General features: G+C 41.2%; 1 protein-coding gene across 1 annotated transcript in view; it reads left to right on the plus strand.

Moving 5' to 3' along the window:
* The first annotated feature begins 20,682 nt into the window (after positions 1-20,682).
* LOC139949548 (rho GTPase-activating protein 18-like) overlaps positions 20,683-21,028 on the plus strand; it is a 97,432-nt gene continuing 97,086 nt past the window's right edge. The window contains exon 1 of the mRNA XM_071947927.1: positions 20,683-20,820. The gene's annotated coding sequence lies outside the window, so the exon portion shown is untranslated. The remainder of the gene's footprint in view (positions 20,821-21,028) is intronic.

Genomic DNA, 21,028 nt, shown 5'->3' on the forward strand with positions numbered 1-21,028 from the left:
GAATATCTACAAGTTTACTATTTATTTATAATTTCGTGATGAGGCTGGTATTCATTCAGACATTGTTTTGTGTGTGAAATCAAAAGTGTCTGGTGAGAATTGATATTCTGGACACAATTTCAAGCTTTTAAACAGTTATAAAAACAGGGTTTTTTTTCATTGCCTTTTCTGTGGTGTTGTATTGTTGATTGTCTCGTATTGGTGTTTGTCATTGTTTGTGTTTGTCGTTCTTATTGTACAATGTAATTTTGCTGTGTTTTGCATACTCTTTTTAGCTTAATGTTTATATGTAACATACTGCACAGCGTTTTGAGATTTTTTTATTTTATGTAAGACGCTATATTAAAAATAAATTATTATTATTATTTATTATATGAAAAGTGCTGGCAACAAAATGATGCTCACCAGATCAAGGTTACCAACCAAAAAAACCACATCAAAATGTGTGACTGGTATCCTGCTCGTTTCTGCTTAGCAGACACATGATAAGCCATCATTTCTGCTTGTAAAAGCGGCATTATGAAATTTGATAACCAGAGGGTACCGTTTTGGATACTCAATTATGAGTCAGAATGACCTGGTTTTGAAGCAAAATTTACCTAGAATCTTAGTTAATATAATTGTGACTGGTATCCTGCATAGTTTTGCTAAGCAGAATATGTATAACTTTTAGTAGCAACTCTATGACCAGACCAGAGCTAAATTAAAGCAATCGCACAACATCGGTAAACAGGCCCAGATTTCGTGTATCAAAACTATAAAATAACAAACCTGTGAACATTTAGGCTCAATCGGTCATCGGAGTGGGGAGAAAATAACGAGAAAACTCACCATTGTATCCGCACGTTTCGACATGTGTTTAAAATAAATCCGTTGTTCTCGATATCGAACATTGATAATTGTTTTAATGTTTTCTCAAAAAGTAAAGCATTTTCATGAAATAATATTTCAAGAAAGTCTTTCACCATTACCTGACCTTCTGTAAACCCTGTAAGTTTTCTGTAAATCTGTGAACTTTCAATTTTTGTTCTGTCCTGAAAGTGTCCAATGGCTTTAAGCAGGACCAAATTAGCTAAGCGCAACACAACGCTTAACATAAATTGCTTACTGGCCAAATGAGCTTACATTATGCCATGCATATACAGTATCTGATTGTGTATCTTGCTCATTTGTTGCTTAGTGGATACTAAACACTTTTAGTGTCATTGAAGATTTTAAACTGTTTCTTGCAGACAGTATACAAATATTGAGTGGCTCAGAGTGGAATTCCATTCAACGAATTAAAGCCACTCAATATTTGTTTCATATAACTGACAAATAGATCCTTGTCATTTGATGTATTTTAAAAGTATAACATTATGAAAAATCATAATAGCGCCGCGTAGAGCGGTAACAATGCACAAATTTAATAGCAATCGGATCACAACCTTTTGCACAGGTGCTCCTTTGTTTTAGCAGCGGCGCGGCGGCGCTGTACTGCTCAAAATCATTGGGAACAAGGATGATCCTAACTTTTGAATGGGAAGTGCTATTCCCCACGGGCGAATAGGTCTTTTCGATCGCCGGTGCGGATGGGAGTAATAGTGAATGTCACGTGAAGTAAGTTCCACCAATCAAATGACAAGGATCTGTATATCATATATATTTTGGAAAACTTAACAGTCTAAAATGATCAAGCTCTATACGTACGTGAGATATTTTAGCTAACTCCTGAATAGATTGGCCAAAGCTTTTTAAATTTTCAGACAGATTGGGTGAACCGGTGCCGGTGGTCAACAAAGGTGCCGTCGTTGTTACTGGTTGTGTCCCTTCTAAGAATGTGGGAACTGTCACTTCTAAGGTTGTCGAGCTGCTGGACAACACCCCGGGACTAGGAGTTGGTTGGTCGGTTGACGGGGGAGACGACACTTCCTCGGTGGTTGACTGTTGAATTGTGCCCGTTGTGGTCGGTTCTCCTAGTAATAATAATTTCATTATTAAAATAAAACTTGTAAATGAAAGAGGAAGAACGAGAAAGAGAGTTTCAATCCTACTCAAAAAAAATCTGAAAGGATTGCATCAGAAGGCTTCGCGACTCCCCTTATTTTCGCCGATTTTTTATATATTTTTTTATCGGAAACCGTTCATCCCGCCCCACCCCCCCCCCCAAAAAAAAAAAAAAAAAAAAAAAAATCAGTTTAAATCGTTTTTCACTTTGGAGCGACCCTCGGTCCAAAAGTTGTTCATGTTCTTTTCGCACTATTCGCATTGCTGTTATCTTTTTTTTTAAAATATAATACAGCAACAAAAATCCTCTGTCCTTAGCCTTGAACCTGTGACTCAACGGAATACACAAAACAACGGTAGGCTTAATAAAAACCTGCATTGGTATAGTGTACCAACAATTTTAAATCATTCCCGTTACTTTTCTATTTTGCTTGTGGTTGCAAATATTTTATTGATGAAAAGGTGCATGAAAAGGGAAACAGATTTTTGTTCTGATCAGTCATAACGTTTTTTTATAAAGATTAAAACTTTTGTAAAAATGCAACTTTTATCGAGTTTTCCTTTAACCACCCACTTAACCTATATTTCGAGTTTTAAAATAATTATTGTCCGGCTGTTCAATATAATACCGGAAACAGAAGGAGATAACTGTTTTCTCAGCTCATGATATTTCAATGGTTTCCCAGGCCTCCCAGCTCTTAAAGACACTGGACACTATTGGTTATTGTCAGAGACCAGATTGGCCAAAGCGTTTTAAATTTTCAGACACATTGGGTGAACCGGTACCGTTGTAGTCGGTGGTCAACAAAGGTGCCGTCGTTGTTACTGGATGTGTCCCTTCTAAGGTTGTGAGAACCGTCCCTTCTAAGGTTGTGCGAACCGTCCCTTCTAAGGTTGTGTGAACTTCTAAGGTTGTGGGAACTGTCCCTTCTAAGGTTGTCGAGCTGCTGGACAACACCCCGGGACTAGGAGTTGGTTGGTCGGTTGACAATGAGGGGAGAGACGACACTTCCTCGGTGGTTGATTGTTGAATTTTGCCAGTTGTGGTCGGTACGTCTGATAATAATAAATTCAATATTAAAATAAAACTTGTAAATGAAAGAAGAAGAACGAGAAAGAAGGTCAATTCTACTCACACAAATCTGACAGGATGTACCAGAAGGCTTCGCGACTCCTCATATTTTCGCTGTAGTTTTTTTTCTCAAACATTTAATCCCTATTTAATAGATAACAGTAAAGACATTTTCAGTTTGTATTTATCGTTTTTGACCTTAGATCGACCCTCGTTGTCCATGCTCTTTCCGCACTTTGCGCATTGCTACTTTTTTGTAATACAGCAACAAAAAACTTATGTCCTTCTCGGAAAACACAAAACAATGGTAGGCTTAAATCAGACCTGTATTGGTAGTGTATCAACAATTTTAAATCATTCCCGTTACATTACTTTTGTGCATATGTTGCCAAATTTATTAATGATGAAAAGGAGCAAGAACAGAGAAAACAGAATGATGTTGTGATCGGTCATAACGCTATTTAAAATATTAATAACAACAAATTGTTAAAGTGCAACTTTTATCGAGTTTCCTTTAACCACCCACTTAACCTATCAGTAGAAAAATATTGACTGGCTGTTCAATATAATACCGGAAACAGAAAGAGATTACTGTTTACCCAGCTTATGACATTTCAATGGTTTCCCATGCTTCCCAGCTCTTAATGCAGAACTATTTTGAAAACAAAATAATAATATTAGTAATTACATACAATTTACAAGGCGCACAGTATCTGAAATAGTACCATCCAAAGGCGCCGGATGCTAGCAAGCTGACAAAGTGAGCAGATGAGTTTTGAGGTTGTGTTTGAAAGTAGATAGATCAGGTGTGTCCCTCAGCTCGTCTGGCAAGGAATTCCAGAGACGCGGTGCGCAGCTGGAAAAGGCACGGTCTACTTAACTTGCAAGATCAATTAAGAAAATTATAACTTTTACAAGACAAAAATATACATGTTGTTATCCAACTTTGGAACGAGGTCAACATGATTTACAAATTACACCGAAACAGCAATGTATAACAGGCTTTCAAAATGTTTTAAAGTCACCTGGAAATATATATATATATATATATATATATTTTCAAACATAAGAATAGATGTTAAGTAACAATAAAATCGTTTTTTTTGCAAATTGTCTGTCACGATTTATCTGTAAAACAAGTTTTAAAAGTTGTTTGGGGGTTGACTTCGCCTACCCCTTTTGTGACGTCAATTGAGGCAGACTTTGCCTTGATGCATAGAGTAAACACACGTGCAAAATACATGCAAGTCCAAGTCATTGAGTTTGTACGTTTCGAAAAAGTTGTTTTCTTGCATTGGTATTGCTGCTGGATGCAGCAAAACAACTAAAGATGGGGTCAGTCTGCATGGCTGGTCAGACTCACAAGAGCAATAGTGCCTAAAAAATGGTCCGACGTCTTTTTCAGCGCTGTGCAGCATTCTCTTCAAATATCGCGCCTCGATTGACGTCACGAACAGCGCCCTCTCGGGTCGGGGCCTACTCTTAAATTTAAAAATAGGATAATAACTATTTTTTTTAAACTTAGTTAACTGTTTATTCACATTACACTCATCAAAAAACATATATAAGTGACAAATACCACTTCCAGGTGACTTTAAGCTGATTGACAACGGGCATTTGTCTTACCTTGCTTGCATAGAGTCTTGTTACCGCCGGCACATTTTTTAGTTGTCAAACTGCATACCTCGCCTTGTTTGTGCAAGCAGACACTCCCTAAAAATTAGTTGATAAAGAAAATAAATGATAAATAATTGTAGAATATTTTTTTTTCGTTTAAAATGAACAAACAATCAAACAAACGATCAACCACTCTACAAACAACCAAACAGAGGACATACAAACATAAATGTTGCCTAATAAAAAGAATCACCCGCACATAGACTTAGTAAGCCAAAAGAGACAGACAGATGGACAGACAATGGTTTCTATTATCCCTTTTCTATTAAAAAAAACATTGTGGGTGACCTAACAATGTAAAAACAAAACAAACAAAAAACCTCCCCACCCCCAAAAAGAAGAGAAAAAAGAGTGCCCTGCACCCGCCCCGTTTCCCCCATCAACATTGAACGTGGTCGTGGAGGGAATGTTGTCACATTGGATGCGAAGCATTTTGACCGGAATTGGTGCAGGGGAAAATAAGCTTAAGAGTGACCTTTGAATAGACTGCAATTCTCCTGCATAATTATGAGAAAACGAGTAAACAAATTTTGCCTATATTAAATGAATTTAAATATTTGTTGTTAACTTGTATTAAGCCCATTATACGAAATTCGTTTAAGAAAACAAAAATACCCATACCAATAGCAAGTTGTTTTAAAATTCTCGTGTAGTGCAAATTATTATGCTTATTAATGCTTATTTTTAGAAACCCCATTTTGTCAATCACCCCCGAATTTGTACATTATACACAAAATTATGGACTGTTTTTTTTCATACCTAATACAAACTTGTGACAATGGTCTCATTTTCTAGAAAATCGAAATTAAACAATTTAAGGAACATTACTGAATTGGTAAGAAATAAAGCTCGTCTCTAAGAAAATATAATTTATATACGTAAAACTTACACGGTATACTGATGATAAAAGTACAAGAAATCCTTTGAAATATTAATGTCTGAAACGTCACATTTGTCATATATAATGAGAAATAAATCAAACTAATTTTCCGTTTGAAGTTTATCGCTCAGTGAGCGTTTTATTCATTTTGTTTAAATCGATGTCCAGCAAAAATGGTGTAATCGTTTTTTTCACTATTTTATCGTAAAAGATGGCCGATCGATCTTAAACTTCTACAGGTTTGTCAGTTTATGGTGGATTTCAAAAAGTGCTTACACTGCCAGAAAATGTTCCTTTAAAGACACTGAAGATTATTGGAAATTGTCAAAGAACAGTCTTCTCACTATTAGTGTATCTCAACATATGCATAAAGTAACAAACCTGTTAAAACTTGAGCTCAATATTGGTCGTCGAAGTTGCGATATAAGAATGAAAGAAAAAACACCCTTGTCACACGAAGTTGTGTGCTTTCATGTGCTTGATTTCGAAACCCCATTATCTTATTCTGAGGTCTCGAAATCAATTCAAATATTTTAGTGGAAATTATTTCTTCCTCGAAAACTACGTGTTTTACTATCAACAGCTCTCCATTGCTCGTTACCAAGTAAGTTTTTATGCTAACAATTATTTTGAGTAATTACCCATAGTGTCCAGTGCCTTTTAATCTTGAGACAAGGATCGCATATCTAGAAACCCGGAGACAATTAATTTATTCAATAACATCGAATTAAACTATTCAACATTGATATCACGAGCAAAATGTACAAATATTGGAGTGGCTCACCTGAACATCCGGAGCTGGCAAACACAGACATGAAAGGCTGCATGGGTAAAACACATTTTGTTTGGCATGTTATTGTTTACAATTACACTGATGTTTGAATAGCACTGTATTACTCGCAACCTAAACAGAAGCCAGTGGGGTGGATTTCACAGAGTTGGGACTAGTCTTATCTCGAGTTAGGACCAGTTACTCGTTATAAATTAGGACTATCCTAACTCTTTGTGAAATCGACCCCATAAATATTTAGTCACACTTGGACTTATTTGTTTAAACTTGAACTTAACAGAAACAAGCAATTAAGAAATGGTATATGAACCTTTTGATATTCATGTCCTTTCTTTTTCATGTTTTAGCTTTAAAGTCAACCATACTGACAGCAGATTCCATAATGGGTAAAATAAAGAATAAACATACCACAACTCCAATGTATTCAATCCTGACGTTGTTACAGTTGTTATTACATTGTGCACTATTGCACCACTCAATAACATTGCAGAGTTCCTTATGTGTAGAGATAATGACTGGGGAATCACCGATTTCACATGTTCCCATTTCCTTTATGTAATAGCTACTGCAAATAACAGCGCCGCTTGTACTCTAAAGTATAGACAGAAAAAAACAAATTAGAGGCACTGGACACCTTTTATATAAAATTGTCAAAGACCATCTTCTCACTTGGTGAATCTCAACTTTTGCATAAAATAACAAACCTGTGAACATTTGAACTCAACTCGGGTCGTCCAAGTTGCGAGAGAATAATGGAAGAAAAAAACAACCTTGTCGCACAAGCTGTAGTTCCTATAGCTAGGCCTATGCTGATGGCTTGTGTTTGTTCGCGAATGTTACGGCCAGAGAAGCGATTGGTACCCGCGTTCTTGACGTTCTTGTGGAAAACACCGGTAGAGTTTTGTTGCTGTGTTGCTGTTTATTCAAACACGCTGTGTTATATAGCAGTGTTATATAGCTGGAACATTCACGGGTGACTTTTATTGAATTTGTATTAATAGATCCGCCTATTAATCATCATAACGTCGACAAAAACAATCTACGACCCATTATGTCTTTGAAGTACCCCCTCTGCAACTATTTTTTTTTTTTTTTTTTTTTTTGGGGGGGGGGGGGGGAGATTCGAATACTTACCTTGAAGTCACATCTTGAAAAGTCGTATATTATACAACCACCACCATCACGACTAGCACCATCGCTACTAGAGCCACCACCAGCACCACCGCTACCAGCGCCACCACTAGCACCACTACTAGAGCCAACACTAGCACCAACGCTACTAGCCCCACCACTAGCACGACTAATAGAGCCACCACTAGCACCAACGCTACCAGCGCCACCACTAGCACCACTACTAGAGCCACTACACCACCAGCACCACCGCTACCAGCGCCACCACTAGCACCACTACTAGAGCCAACACTAGCACCAACGCTACTAGCCCCACCACTAGCACGACTAATAGAGCCACCACTAGCACCAACGCTACCAGCGCCACCACTAGCACCACTACTAGAGCCACCACTAGCACCACCTCTACCAGCGCCACCACTAGCACCACTACTAGAGCCACCACTAGCACCAACGCTACCAGCGCCACCACTAGCACCACTACTAGAGCCACCACTAGCACCAACGCTACCAGCGCCACCACTAGCACCACTACTAGAGCCACCACTAGCACCACCTCTACCAGCGCCACCACTAGCACCACTACTAGAGCCACCACTAGCACCAACGCTACCAGCGCCACCACTAGCACGGCTACTAGAGCCACCACTAGCACCAACGCTACCAGCGCCACCACTAGCACGACTACTAGAGCCACCACTAGCACCAACGCTACCAGCGCCACCACTAGCACGACTACTAGAGCCACCACTAGCACCAACGCTACCAGCGCCACCACTAGCACCACTACTAGAGCCACCACTAGCACCACCTCTACCAGCGATACCACTAGCACGACTACTAGAGCCACCACTAGCACCAACGCTACCAGCGCCACCACTAGCACGGCTACTAGAGCCACCACTAGCACCAACGCTACCAGCGCCACCACTAGCACCACTACTAGAGCCAACACTAGCACCAACGCTACTAGCCCCACCACTAGCACGACTAATAGAGCCACCACTAGCACCAACGCTACCAGCGCCACCACTAGCACCACTACTAGAGTCACCACTAGCACCACCTCTACCAGCGCCACCACTAGCACCACTACTAGAGCCAACACTAGCACCAACGCTACTAGCCCCACCACTAGCACGACTAATAGAGCCACCACTAGCACCAACGCTACCAGCGCCACCACTAGCACCACTACTAGAGCCACCACTAGCACCACCTCTACCAGCGCCACCACTAGCACCACTACTAGAGCCACCAAGCACCAATGCTACCAGCGCCACCACTAGCACGACTACTAGAGCCACCACTAGCACCACCTCTACCAGCGCCACCACTAGCACGGCTACTAGAGCCACCACTAGCACCAACGCTACCAGCGCCACCACTAGCACCACTACTAGAGCCAACACTAGCACCAACGCTACTAGCCCCACCACTAGCACGACTAATAGAGCCACCACTAGCACCAACGCTACCAGCGCCACCACTAGCACCACTACTAGAGCCACCACTAGCACCACCTCTACCAGCGCCACCACTAGCACCACTACTAGAGCCACCACTAGCACCAACGCTACCAGCGCCACCACTAGCACGACTACTAGAGCCACCACTAGCACCACCTCTACCAGCGCCACCACTAGCACCACTACTAGAGCCAACACTAGCACCAACGCTACTAGCCCCACCACTAGCACGACTAATAGAGCCACCACTAGCACCAACGCTACCAGCGCCACCACTAGCACCACTACTAGAGCCACCACTAGCACCACCTCTACCAGCGCCACCACTAGCACCACTACTAGAGCCACCACTAGCACCAACGCTACCAGCGCCACCACTAGCACGACTACTAGAGCCACCACTAGCACCACCTCTACCAGCGCCACCACTAGCACGGCTACTAGAGCCACCACTAGCACCAACGCTACCAGCGCCACCACTAGCACCACTACTAGAGCCACCACTAGCACCAACGCTACCAGCGCCACCACTAGCACGGCTACTAGAGCCACCACTAGCACCACCGCTACCAGCGCCACCACTAGCACGGCTACTAGAGCCACCACTAGCACCACCTCTACCAGCGCCACCACTAGCACCGCTACTAGAGCCACCACTAGCACCAACGCTACCAGCGCCACCACTAGCACGGCTACTAGAGCCACCACTAGCACCACCGCTACCAGCGCCACCACTAGCACCACTACTAGAGCCACCACTAGCACCAACGCTACCAGCGCCACCACTAGCACGGCTAATAGAGCCACCACTAGCACCACCGCTACTAGCACCACCGCTTATAGAGCCACCACTAGCACCACCGCTACCAGCGCCACCACTAGCACGGCTACTAGAGCAACCACTAGCACCAACGCGGAGACAAGCTCCAAATACGGCTATCACCAGTGCCACTTGCAGAGTATTCGCAACCATTGTTGACTGAAGAAGTTTTAAACAACAACGGCAAACTCAAAGAATAAATCCTTGGGGTTTTAAGCTGACATCTTGATTAGCTCAATCTGACGTGAAATGTATTGGTCTACGTCCACCGCAGCGACTGTGATTGACTAAATCGGTTTGATAGCCGCAGGTTCCTGCCTTATGTTTAAAACTGCCAGGTGAGTGCGCGTGACGTCATTAAAACGCTAGCAAAACAGTTGTTGGCAGTGTTCTCACTTTATGTAATCCACCATTATCATAAACTGACTAACCTGTAGAAGTTTGGGATCGATCGGCCATCTGGGTCACGAAAACAAAGTGCAAAACGGATTACACATTATTGAATGACATAGATTCAAAAACAAAAATTGAATAACTCATTCACTGAGCATGTAGACTCCATCCAAACGGGAAATTATTTGTATTTATTTCTCATCAAAATATAAAATTTCAGAAAAAAAAATTTTCAAAGGATGTTTTCTAATATCATCACCATTAGACCATGTAAGTTGTATGTACATCTGTGGTCTTAAACTATTTTTTTTTCTTACCAATTCTGTAATGTTCCTTTAAACAAAACAACAAATAAGACAGTGAGACAATAAGTCAACAAACAACTGTTAAAATCACATTATATAACAAATGAGTACCAATCTCGATTCCAATTAAAATCGCAAAAGCATAATACACCTGTAGGTTTAAGTAGGTTTATAAAAAAAAAGTAGTTTTATGGGAGGGTTTGAAGTGTAGTCAGAACATGACGTCATCATGTGAACGTGACTGACGCCTTGTTACCAGACTTCCAAACCATCGTGAGACAATTACCCACCAGTGAAGGGGGAACTTGACAGGTAGCCGTTTCACACAATATTCTATACGGTCAACCTCTCCCCATTTTCGTTACCAAGTAAAGGTTTTAGCTAATAATTCCCAGCAGGCACACGACGTCTTTCTAAAGCCATATTATGGTTGACTTTGAGTCGCGACGTCAGATTACCAAAAAGTGACTGAAATACAACGTCAGATTGACCAAAGCTGACCATAAACAAACGTCATGACATATTATTGTTTGTATTACAACCAGTTAGTAGCGTCATTATATTTTGGTCAACCTGTGACGTCATTATGACGTCAAAATATGTACGTCAGTATTTCGTCATATTATGGTCAGCTAATTGTGACGGCAATATACTGTCACGACATCATTTGCATATTATGCAGATTTTGAGGTCAGACTTAGATGTGGTTACATACTGCAACTATTATACAACAAACTTATCGGTAATTAGATACTACAAACACATGTTTTGTTTTGTTTGTGTTAAGTATCAATAGATTTTGTGACAAATTAAATGTGAGAACTAAATTTGACAGCGCAATTCCAAAATATTAATTAAAACTACAAAGTTTTATTACAATCTATAACACCACTGAATGCAAAATTCTTGACACCGATCGGTATATATACACATGCTGTACCATTGAATAGTAAACAGGTGCGGTGACTAGAGGTCAACGAAGGGAGGTCAAGCGGATTGTATGTGTGCATTGTATTAATTGATAACTAGCGGGATGCCGCGCTTGGCGCTCGACGTAAAAAAGTGTAGCGTTGTGTACAGGGGAGGGCTAAAGTGGCTGGGCAGGGTCACAATACAAATCACTGTGGCAAACAGCCCATCCTAAGTTAAGACGAATCTTAGTGCTTTGTGAAATCGTACACTTGTCCATCTTTTTTCCGTTTCGGCATTGTCGATCCCATCCATATTTCCCGATAGTGGTTCTTTCCCAGCGTTTATATCCCGTTTCGTTTATTTTGTTCCAGTGCAGTTGATTATTTTCCTGTCATGTATAGTTTTCAAACCCCTTTGCTTTTTCCCCCCTCACCAGCCTCGTTCATTTTTCCCCAACTCCCTGTCCCACCGTGTGCCCCTTCCCTATCCCGTCCCATATCTAACCCACACCTCCTTGCCTCCCGTCCCCGCGATTCCGTGCATTGGCATTGTTCTTTGCTTGCCACTGCTTGCCCATAACTCATATTTTCCAGTTTCGTGCAGGTCCCGTTTGTGGGTTTTTCCCGTTTTATGGGCTTAATCCCCCCCCCCCATTCAGTTGAATATTTTCCTGTCCCATGTCCCATATCACGGTAGTCCCTTTTGATTTGTTCAATCCCTACCTATACCCCAGCCCTGTTCATTTTCCCCGTCATTTCTATTTTTGCTGTTCCCCCGTCCCCCGTTCCACAGCCGTACCACTTTGTGCCCCTACCTCCTATCCCCGTCCAAATCTAACCCGTGCCTCCTTCCCGTCATCCCGTCCGTGAATTGTTCTTTGCACTTTTTGCCGTCCCATAACTTTTCCTGTTCCCCGCGGGTCCCGCCAGTCAGGTGGTTCTCCGTTTCGTGTATTTTTCTCTGTCCAGTTTATTTTTTCCCTGTCCAATGTCATTAGTCCCTTTTTTTCTTCCCCTTTCCGTATTATTTGTCCAGCCCTTTTACTAATACTCCCTACATTTTTTGGCGTTCCCCCGCCCTCTTCCAACAGACGTACCACTACATGTCCCTTCCATCTCCCTGTCCACACAACGTGCTCCCCACCACCACCAGTCTTCATCATGTCGTCGTGCTCCCCCCCCCCCCATGCATTGTTCTGTACTGTATGTACGCGCGAAGTTACTGGACGCTCGCTCCGTGACTGTGACATCACAAAGGACATTCACGAAACTCATCGCAAGTAGCGACGCATCGTAGGGTTTGCGATGCGTCGCAGACCTAAGACACGTCGCGGCTGCGACGAGTTCCACAATCCATTTCACCAAACACGTCGTAAGCGCGACGAGTCGCAACACACACTATTTTCACTCTTAATAAAAACAACCATTTGGACGAGGATGAACTGCTACAGTTCTGGTTGATTTCACGAAGCTCTTCTTAACTTACGATGCATCGTATGGTTTACGATGCATCGCGGCTCTGCGATGCATCGTAGCTCCGGTGTACAACTTGGTCATGAAACAGTCGTGTATTATAGTTCATTCAAGATGGCAGACAGTCCCAGACACTCAACCGTTCCGGACTAGTGTTTAGGTTTGGGTTTTTTGGTTGGTTTATAATTATTTATTTGTTTAGTTGTTTAGTTTGTGTGTGTTCGTTTGTTATGCGTGTGTTAGTTTTCATTTCTTTTACCCATTTTTTTTTTTTTTTTTTTTTGGGGGGGGGGTAAATTTCCATTTGTTGTCTAGTGTCTTCCCGATTGGTTCAAGGAAGTTACGTGTGGTAATTGTTATGTCCTTTCATGTATTTTGTGCGTAACCAAATGAAACATCGCATTCTTACGACGACCCTATGGGTAGTCGTAACTTACGACGTGTTCTTCCTCGTTGTCAAGGAACTTGCGACGCATCCAACGCATCGTAACTTTGATGAAATCGATTTCATACGCATCGCAACTTACGACGTGTAACCGGTCGCAACTTGCACTTGCGACGCGTCGCAGCGCTTCGTGAAATCGGGGGCTGCACTCACGCTCGCGCTTTGACTGTGACGTCACAAACAACACATGCCCCAACACGGGTACCCCGAAATTTACCCCAGGACGCATCATTTCAGCAGGGTGCGGGCACCACTTGCCAAACAACAACAATGGCGGCGCCCATGCGATTTAAGCGCTTTTATAATATAAATGTTAATAATTAAAAATAAACTAACTATTAAATAGTAAACATAAAATGTTGATGTGACGTCTAAACGATGTCGTTAATTGACAATATGCCGACGTCGGTTTGTGGTCGGACAAATTACGTTGTATCATGGTCGATAACAGACGTCATACAAACTTTCACATAGAACCACGAGCCGACCGTCATCCGACGTCGGGATTTGATGTCGGTTTAACGTTACAATGACCATCTTGTGCCTGCTGGGTTAATTTCAGTAAGTATACCAATAGTGCCGGCCCACTGCCTTTAACTGAAAAACCTTATAGCCTACTGACTGGGTTTGAGGAAAATGTTTTAGTCTGGGTCCAATGTAGTTGATTGTGACTTTGGGCCGTGTCCGAATTGGCGGCTACAGCTAGGGCTACGGCTACACTTCCGCGTCATCATACGTTGAGGTATATATATGACCTCCATAGCAACACCTTTAGTAACAGCCATAGCCGTAGCTGTAGCCGCCAACTCGGATTTGAACTTATACTGTTGTTTTCAATAGGTTCATAGAATTGTAAACGAGCTTTGCATGATGTGGGGGAATATGAAGAAACTAGAAATAAATAGTAAACTTGTGGGACGTCGACACGCATGTGTATAACTCTTGTGTGTGTGTGTGTTGGCTCTGAGAAGAGCCAGTTTGGTCTCGACGTTTCGAACAGCAGGCCTATACTCTGCTTGTACACTCTGCTCTGCTTCTCCTGAAGACGAGCAGAGTATACTGTTCGAAACGTCGACACCAAACCGGCTCTTCTTAGAGCCAACACTCACATAAAAGAGATTTACACATGGTTGCTCCCGAAAGTTTACTATTTATTTCCAGTTTCATCATATTCTTAGTTAGTATTTATGCATGACTCGGATTTCTGAGTGTTGCGGGCATAGGTGCGGCTGGCACCCGCTGTCACCTCATAAAGGGTCGACGGGTTTGACGTTCTTGTGGAAAACACCTCAAGAGTTTTGTGCTGTTCTCTCAACAAGCAGACACTGTATTAGCTGGAACATTCACGGGTCACTTTTAGTGATCAATCATTACTAAAACAACAACATATATAGCCATACCTTTAAATTGCCCAATAGTTTAAACTGTTGAAATGTTTCCCAATAGTATAATCTGCAGTGTTGTAGTCGAGACCGGTATACCCGAGCCCAAGACTCTGGCATGCCCAAGACCAATACCAGGACCACGCAAGTCGATACCAAGACCAAAATCAAGATAAATACCAAGACCAGAGTATCGAGGGGGAGATCGGTCTCGAGACCTACAACACTGTAATCAGTTTACTTACGTTTAAGGCACAACTTGGAACTTCAGACTCACAATTTGTTCTATCAGGTTGACAGAGACAAGCTCCAACTATGGCCATCACCAATGCCACTTGCAGGAGAGTATTCGCATCCATTATTGACTGAAGAAGTTTCAAACAGCAACGGCAAACTCAAAGAATATATCCTTGGGATTTAAGCTGACATCATGATAAGCTCAATCTGACATGAAGTTTGCGTCTGTCCACCGCTGCGACGGTAGAATTGACTGAGTCGGTATGACAGCCGCTCTGAATCCTGCTACGGTTTCTGTTTTGTTTAAAACGTGTGAGTGCGCGTGACGTCATTAAAACTGATTATAATAATGACAACAATATAAAGGAAATTTGTGGTTGTTGATAACAAAATAGTTGTTGGCAGTGTAAGCACTTTGTATAATCCACCATTATCGTAAACTGACAAACCTGTAGAAGTTCGAGATCGATCAGCCATGTGGGTCACGATTAAGAAGTGAAAAACAGATTACCCAATCAATTTGCGTGACATGTATTCAAAAACAAAATAAATAAAAAAGTACACTGAGACAGTGTCACTAAACGGGAAGTTATTTTCTATTTAGTTCTCATCAAATATAAGATTTCAGACAGAAATATTTCAAGGGATGTTTTCTACTATCCTCATCATTAGACTGACAGTGGTGTAAGTTTCATGTAAGTCTGTGGTCTGAGACGAGTGTTGTCTTACCAATTCTGTAATGTTCCTTTAATCTTCTTATAGCGTTTTAACAATAATAAAAAATAAAATACAGTGAACCAATAAGTCAAACTATAAAAAAAAATAAAAAAAATATAAAAAGTCATAAAAACATTTGCAGAACGAAATGAGCACTAATCTCGAATCTAATTAAAACCGCAAAAAATAACACATATAGGTTTAAGTAATTTATGGAAAACATAGCTTTATGGGAGGGGTTGAAGTGTATAGTCAGAACATCAGACGTCATCACTACGAGGCTCTTGACTATGACGCCTTGTTACCAGACTTTCAAACTATAGTGGGATTACCCACCAGAAAAGGATAGACTTGAAATATTTTGTTTGGTGTCTTTAAAGGCACTGGACACTATTGGTAATTGTCAAAGACCAGTCTTCACAGTTGGTGTATCTCAACAGTTGCATAAAATAACAAACCTGTGAAAATTTGAGCTCAATCGGTCATCGAACTTGCGAGATAATAATGAAAGAAAAAATACCCTTGTCACACGAAGTTGTGCGCGTTTAGATAGTTGATTTCGAGACCTCAGGTTCTAAACTTGAGGGCTCGAAATCAAATTCGTGGAAAATTACTTCTTTCTCGAAAACTATGGCACTTCAGAGGGAGCCATTTCTCACAATGTTTTATACCATCAACCTCTCCCCATTACTCGTCACCAAGAAAGGTTTTACGCTAATAATTATTTTGAGTAATTACCAAAATAGTGTCCACTGCCTTTAAAGGCACTGGACACCTAAATGCATAAAATAACAAACCTGTGAAAATGTTGACCTAATTGGTCATCGAAAATGCAACAGAATAATTTAAAGAAAAAGCCTTATTGCACAGCTTTGTGTGCTTTCAGATGCATAAAGCTTCAGCTGAAATCTTTTGAATATTTTAGTGAGAAATAACTTCTCTCTCAGAGGAAGCCGATCTAACAATGTTTTATTTTATAAACGGCTCTCCATTTCTCTTTACCAAAAAAGTGTTGATGCTAAACATTATTTTGTAAAATTACCAATAGTGTTCATATAGTGCCTTTAACTAAATTATTTGATGGTTTAAACTTATTACCAGGTACAACCCGTGTCTCAATAACCATTTAGCCACTGGACCGCCCAGCCGCCTATCGATATACTGTATGTGGTAGGAGGAAACCTTGCTAGCTTGTGTTTGTAGAAAAAAAGGAACGTCAAAAGAATCCTCGATAGTCATTATTAAGCTATATGAAGCTAACGATGATGAAATTATTTAGTTCTTACCCCAACAAAACGCTCATTAGTAAACACAAAGGAAACTGTATTTATTCATCATTCATGATAATTATTGTCGAATACTCACGCCTTTGCATTTAATCACGTTTTATCTTTACAAACAAATATTCGCCATAAAAATTACCGAAGCCGTTTAACGAGAGACATTTATTGTTCTCATGCGAACTTGTACTTTTATACAAATATCAAGGTTCAAACTGTGCATAAAATTTAAGCTGTGGCTATCTTTTAAAATTTGAACTACGATTCCAGTAATTAACTGCAAGAATCTTGAAATATTAGTTTTCAGCAAACTCGGGTGGTGCAGGGACTACAGGGATAACTGTGTGTCTATGTTTTTCTTCTCCATCTAATCGACCATAATATCGTAAATACTCGGTATGCGCACGTCAGGCGATGGGGTGCATGCTTGCCTAGCTAGAGCTAGACCACCATGCACCCCATTCAACAGTTTGGCGCTTTGGCAATGTGTCGCCAGAAAAGGTCAAAGTCCATAAATAACGCGATATCAGACTTGAAATCAAGTCGACATGGGATTGTACATCTGAAAGGGTACATTTCCAAGCAAGTGTGGTCGAAGTTCTGTTATGGGCAGCGCGTTCATCATGTTGAAAAGGTGTCAAACACGTTTATGGCTTAATGTCTCTCGAGGTTACTCGTTACCAAGTAAGGATTTATGCTAATAATTATTTTGAGTAGTTACCAATGGTGTCCACTGCCTTTAAGGAAATGTTCCCAAAACTCGTCTGGCAAATTAAGTAGACAGTGCCTTTTCCAGCTGCGCACCGCGTCTCTGGAATTCCTTGCCAGAAGAGCTGAGGGACATACCTGATCTATCTACTTTCAAACATAACCTCAAAACCCATCTGTTCAAATTGTCTGCTTGCTAGCATCCGGCACCTTTGAAAGGTACCATTCCAGATACTGTGCGCCTTCTTAATGTTATGTTATTCTTCTTGTTATTATTAAATGCCCAATAGTTTTTTTTGTAAATACTTAACTAAAAGTCACCTGGAAGTGGTATTTTGTCAAAATAAAGCTTTTGCCACTAAAAAAGTATTTGATGAGTGGAATATGAATATAGAAAATAGAACAATTAACTAAGGTTTTGAAAAATTAGTTTCCATGTTATTTACAAATTTGAAAATAAGCCCGACCCGAGATGGCGCTGTTCGTGACGTCAATCGAGGCGCAATGAATCGCATGCAGTGCCAGCACAAGATAGTGACGCTTGGCGCAAGCTAAAAACATGCCCTCAAAGTTTAAACAATACCTGATTTTTTTCACGTTAGGCAAATGCTCCTTTAGGTTCGCTACGTCTTTCAGGTAGCTTCTTCGACTTCCCCACTAGCTGGATTGTTAGAATGACGTCATGTTTTAGACAATAACTGTTCTCTTCAGGTCAAAATGTGTAGTGTATTCCGGATTCTCGAAGCACGACGGCTCGAAGTGTTTGCTGCATCAGCGCTGGAAAAGACGTCGGACCGGACCAGTTTGCAAACTGACACCATCTTTGGTTGTTTTGCTGCATTCACCTGGTCGACATTGCCGGAAAAATGCAAGAGAAAACCTTTTTCGAAACGTACAAACTCACGACTAGGACTTGAATGTACTTGCAGGTACGCCCGCCACGGTATGATTTAGTTAATTGGACGGCTTGAAAAGACTAAGGCCGTGTCCGAAACGGCGACTTCGGCTACAGCTACGTCTAGATCAGCGATTCTACCAGTGTTGAAGAATAGGCAGACGCGCGCGATCTAGCCGTAGCTGTAGCCGAAGTCGCCGTTTCGGACACGGCCTAAGACTATGGTAGCTTGCCAGTGTAGTCTAGATTTCAAGCCGTCCAATTAACTAAATCATACCGTGGCGGGCGCGCTTTGGCGATTCAACCGCGTGTAGTACACTATCCAAAATCAAGCACCATAGTCTTGGCCCAAGACTAAACAATAATCAACTCCAGAGCTGAGTTAATAGGGAGGTTTAGCTGCAATTTACGCGAGCAAAAACGTGAACGTGGACGTCAAAAAAAATGTGTTGTTTCTGGGTGACGTCACCACTAATTAGGGCTTATTTATTTTTGTGCCACGTATGACTACCGTGTGCACGCTAAGTTCGTACCTGACGTGAAAAATAAGGTTGTTTACGCATGCTTACAACGTGAGATTTTAAAGCCATTGGACCCTTTCGGTAAACAGTTTTGTCCAAGACCCACACTTCGTGTATCACTACTTTTAAATAAAAATAACAAACCTGTGAAAATTTACGCTCAATAATCGGTCATCGGAGTCGGGAGAAAATAACGGGAAAACCCATCCTTGTATTCGCACGTTTCGCCATGTCATGACATGTGTTTAAAATAAATCTGTTATTCTCGATATCGAGAACTGATATTGTTTACTGTTTTCTCAAAAAGTAAAGCTATTCATGGAATAATATTTCAAGAAAAGTATTTCACCACTACCTTCTGTAAACCCTGTAAGTTATTTGTAAATCTGTGAACTTTTTTTTCTTGTACCGAAAGGGTCCAATGGCTTTAACAACACAATAACTGACGTTCACGTTCACGTTGCTTGCGTAACGTGCAGCTAAACTACCTCCCTATTGTTTACAAAATGATTATTTTAACGGTTTATGGTTTGTCGATGGTTTTTCAATCATGACATGAACTTGAGAATAATGGGATAGGAGGGACCCCCGATACTTTTGTATGGTTTGGGTTGAACAAAGAAGTTACCTTTTCATCATTTTCCTTTTTTTCCTTTTCATGTTTGTTCACGCCTTTAAAGGCACTGTACGCTTTTTGTATTACTCACAATAATCTTTTTGTTTACAAGATCAAGCTCATATTGAAGATGTCCGTCGGAGATTCGGTCCCCCAATGGGAAATTAACATGGGCTGTAGGCTAGGAGGATGATTCAAAATAGGGCGCTATCAGAATAAGTTTGCACACAGTTTGCCATAAGGGGCAGAACGCCGAGCTCCTGCCACACCACAACACGTGGCCATGGTGGAACAATCAAAGACTAATAGTACTTTTTTTTTTTTTTTTAATGATTAATACTCTTAGGACTATATAGGATTTGAGGCATTGCATGGTGAAGTATCAATATATAAATTTGGTTTGCGGTAAAACCATGTGTGTATCTAGCTTGCCAGGTAGAGTTGTTCTTAGGGAACTGTCTTGCTTTATTCTACTGCCGCGGAGTAGATAATCGGAGGTTCGGGAGACTTCTCAGTTCTGAAAAACACTCTTAGGACTGTTCTGTGTTGTCATTAGGCCACATAGAAAAAAAGTTGATCGTTCCCGCCCGACCGTTCACCCCCCTCCCGCCACCCCGCCCCTATTATTATTAATTGTTGTTTATCCTACACAAAATAACTACTTTTGGGGGATCTTATTGGTGAAAATTTTCAGTTGAGAAAGTTTTCAAAATAATTTTGAAATAAAAAATTACTCATAAGTTGTTTAAAGATGCAAAGATGTTTAAAGATTGTTCTATTCATGTTGGCAAAGCAAGAACGATTAAATTTTCAAAATAGAATTCACAGAAACAAACAACTTCGGTCTACTGATCAGAGCTCGAGCTGGTATATAGCGCCATCTATTGACATCCGGTGTAAACATGGTAAACACACTCGACGTCTGCATGCTGCATACATGCAGCTAGATGTCTGTTACTTGTTGTAGAACTATTTCTGCAGATTTTGTGATTCTGTTCTCCTCTCCATGGTTTTCGTCGTCGCTGCTGAATCACAATACATCGCAGATTGACCATCTTCTCGTTGACTTGAGAAAAGAAGAGGGAACTTCCTCGTTCTCGTGGTTTTCAGTGGTGAGTTTGTTGTTTTCCGTGTGTTTATCCTGATTTTTGTTTTGCTGTTTACAATTGTTGATCTGGTTGTTGGTAGTTCACGCGTGTGTGCACACCCACTCTCGTCCGTTGCCGTGGCTGGGTTGGGTTGATACGGCCGGGGAGTCGGGGAGGCTGGTCGCGTTGGGCCCGGTAGGCGGAACTGCCAATTCTCGCTGAATGGTTAACG

This window comes from Asterias amurensis, chromosome 17 (assembly GCF_032118995.1).
Source record: "Asterias amurensis chromosome 17, ASM3211899v1".
Taxonomy (NCBI): Eukaryota; Metazoa; Echinodermata; class Asteroidea; order Forcipulatida; family Asteriidae; genus Asterias; species Asterias amurensis.